Source organism: Arachis ipaensis, chromosome B08 (genome assembly GCF_000816755.2).
Source record: "Arachis ipaensis cultivar K30076 chromosome B08, Araip1.1, whole genome shotgun sequence".
In the NCBI taxonomy this organism is placed as follows: domain Eukaryota; kingdom Viridiplantae; phylum Streptophyta; class Magnoliopsida; order Fabales; family Fabaceae; genus Arachis; species Arachis ipaensis.
In genome coordinates, this window is record NC_029792.2 from 93,233,665 (window position 1) to 93,237,753 (window position 4,089).

The window sequence follows — 4,089 nt, forward strand, 5'->3', positions numbered from 1 at the left end:
TAAGGTGGCCATGATCCACAGCCCAGTGTAATGGTGTCCGACTTTCAGTTTCTATAAATACTCTCATTAATCAAATATTGAGAAAGAGAAAGTATAATAGCAAAATAAATGATTTGATATAGTGTTGTAACATAGAAAAATAATCTAAAAGATCCTTTATGTTTATAGAAAACTGATGGTTAAATCATTGTGGATTTACCTTCAAAAGTGGAACTGGGGGTTTGTCTTCACCAGGCTGAGGATGCCACTCAAAAAGCACTTGCTTCTCGTTAATTGTGTCATGAATATACGGATACATATTCATTGCCGTTCTTGAATGAAAATCTCCTCCGGCTTCAAAGGCTTCCAACAAGCTCTTACAGTTAGCAAGATGTGCAAGAATCCTAAGATCCAACTAAAAAAAGAGAGAAAGAGAAACTTACATCAGCTTAATGAATTTTCTTCTTGTTTTGTTGAATTATAATGAGAACATAAACTACTAACCTAACCGTAATCAACAACTATGAGAGAATTCCCAAGAGCAGCTATGAATGCTTGACGAATTTTGTAACGACCCTTTTCCAGAGCGGGTTGATTCTGGTTACGAATTATATGTCATTCGGATTAAACATGTTGCATTAAGAAAGCCAATTATCAAACTAATTCTAAGCTTAACTTATTGTAATAAATTTGCTGAGAATGCAACAAAAGCGAATAGGCGAACAGCTAAGCTTTGTCCCACTAGGTGATATCATCAAACAATGCTAAAACGACCTATCATATATACAGTATAAAACATTAAAAAAAATCTTGTAAATCTAGGGAGTTAGAAGAATGTGCAGACTTGGCCTTCTTGCTGATAAGCATCCAGCTTCTTGATAAACCACTATTTTATGGTTTACATTGTGTTTAATTGAATGATTTCATCAAGTCTTCACTCACTTATTCATACTAATTGCATGATTTTACAATTCCTTCCTAATATTATTTTATGGTTGAAAACTTGCCTCCTAGAGATCTTTAATTAGTATATTTTAATTCTCCTTTATACCATTCGATGTCGTGATCTGTGTGTTAAGTGTTTTAGGCTTTATAGGATAGGAATGGCTTAGAAAATGGAGAGGAAGCTTGCAAAAATGGAAGAAACACAAGAAACTAAGGAGATGATCAGTGAACACTGACACACGCGCATGGCTCACGCGACCGCGCGGAATGGAAAAATTGCAGCGACGCATGCGCATGCCTGACGCGTACGCGCGGATTGGAATCTGTACAAATGACGCAAATGCGTGGATGACGCGTACGCATGACAAGGAAAATCGCTGAATGACGCGAACGCGTGGACGACGCGTACGCGTGACCTGCGCGATCTGCAGAATTAACAGAAAATGCTGGGGGCAATTTTGGGCCGCGTTTTGACCCAGTTTTCGGCCTAGAAACACAGAATAAAGCCAGAGAACATGCAGAGACTCAACACACATCTTAGACATAATAGATATACAATTTTAGATACATTAGGATTACTTTTATTTTTAGATCTGAATCTGGAGAGAAACTACTTTCCCTTTAGGTTCACTTTACATTCATTGCTTTTGCCCTCAGATATTGAAGAGTCATTACCTCCGTTGAAGACATTAATCTAGTTTGTTTCTTTACTTACTCTTTTATTTATTTATAACATATTCTTAATTCTTGCTTAAGGTAGTAATTGGATTATTTTCATGAATTGTTAGTAAAGATGATTACTTTTACTTTTAATAAATTTTGAAGTTTTATTTTATTTAATTTATCATGTCTTCTTCTTATATTTTTCTGAGTATTATATTCATGTCAATGGAGTAGATTCCCAAACTTGACATGGGGGTTGATTAGGAGGAGACACTTGAGTTGGAAGGGTTAAGTGTTGGTTAATTTGGAAGTTGTTGGCTAGTTCTATATTTACTAACGCTAGACCTTCCCAAGGGAGAGGACTAGGATTTGCGAATAAGGATTAGCTCAATCACTTGACTTTCCTTTATTTAGTAAGGGTTAACTAAGTGAAACAACAACCTTTTTGATACTACACTTAAGAGATCCCAACAAGGATAATGTAACACCATACCATACAAAGTCTTATGCTTAAGTCATAATTCAGAGATGGCAAGGTATTACGACCTCTAAAACAAAAATTTAGTACGTATAGTAGTATGAATAATTGATTATAACTAGGAGCCTTTGTAGAAAAAGGGGGTAAACAAAAACCGTAACTCGAACGGGCAACACTTCGATCGATAACGTAACGAACCGGGATAAGCTAACGCGAGATCATATATATAAAGAGTGTCAAAAACAAGAATATCAAGACTCAAAACCCGGCTGCGAAGAGAACCGGTCCGAGCATAGCAATATATACATATGATAAAATAAGGAAACCCCAAAGGAAACCCAAAGGGACACAAATACAGAAAACCTATTCTCCAAAAATCCCCTCTAGAAGGAGTCATCACAATGGATTGTCCCTCTGTCGTGCATCCCCAACTCGAGTTATACTCATCATAAACTTGATCATAAACATGAACCATATCCATCACCCTCACTGGTGAATATTTACGGGGGCGAGCTCATCCGGGCCTTTCACAGTGCCCGGCCACACTTACGACATAGGGTCAAAAGAGCTTCGAGTCTCAATATTCCCTTCTTACTCACCACGTGACCCAAAAACTTCACCTCACTCTTCCAGAACTCACACTTAGACAGTTTCGCGTAGAGTTTCTTCTCCTTTAGAATCTGCAACATGGTCCGCAAGTGTTCCGCATGCTCTTCTTCAGTCTTGGAGTAAATTAGTATATCGTCAATGAAGACAACCACGAATTTATCCAGAAACGGACGGAACACTCTATTCATGTAATCCATGAATACTGCAGGAGCGTTCGTCAACCCAAAGGATATTACAGTGTACTCGTAATGACCATAACGAGTTCTGAAAGCGGTCTTAGGGATATCCTCACCCCTCACCCTTATCTGGTGATAACCGGATCGCAAATCGATCTTAGAGAAAACCTCAGCTCCTTGTAACTGATCCATGAGATCATCAATCCTCGGCAATGGGTACTTATTCTTTATGGTGACCTTGTTCAGCTGCCTGTAATCCACACAGAGTCGCATACTTCCATCTTTCTTCTTTACCAGTAACACTGGAGCACCCCACGGGGAAACACTTGGTCGGATAAAGTTCTTACCCAACAATTCCTCTAACTGAGACTTTAGCTCGGCCATCTCTAACGGTGACATCCTATAAGGAGCACTTGAGATTGGTCCCGCCCCAGGCACCAATTCAATAGCAAACTCGACCTCTCGGTTAGGTGGATATTCCTCAATATCATCGGGAAACACTTCCGGAAACTCACACACTACCGGAATCTGATCCAACCTTTGATCATCACCCGAAACACCCGCGGTTAACAACAGGATACCCTGACATTTGGTTCCAAAACAGTTCACCATCATTGAATTCAAGTAATAATTATTCACCACAACCGGCCCTTCTGTATCCTCCGGCATAAAGTACACCGACTTGGTAGAACAATCAAGCAGGACATGGTCCTCAGATAACCAGTCCAATCCCAAGATAAAATCAAGACCGATCATCGGTAAGCAGATTAAATTATGAGTAAAAATGATCCTTTGTGACTTCCTTTCTCAGCGGTTGCCTTCTTCACACACTCTTCAGTAACCCTACACTTGTTCACCAACTCGAAGAAAGTCCTAATCTCCATTGGTCCCACTGAACTGAAAATATCGTTCCGGAGTCCTTCTTCGTACTTAACACACTTCCATTCCTCATATTCCACCGGAGTCCCTTGACACATACGAGAGAATCTGAACAGCTCCTCAAACTTGTCAGTATACTCAGATACGGACATAATACCCTGCTTCAGCTGCAACAATTCAAGCTCCTTGGCCGTCCTAGCAGAAGTCGGAAAGTACTTCTTATAGAACTCCTCTTGGAAGACATTCCAGGTGATATAATCATCACCCTACTGCAGGAGGCGTCGGATTCCTTGCCACCAATGCGACGCTTCCCCAGTGAGCAAATAGGTAGCGAACTCTACACGCTGCCCTTCAGGTACC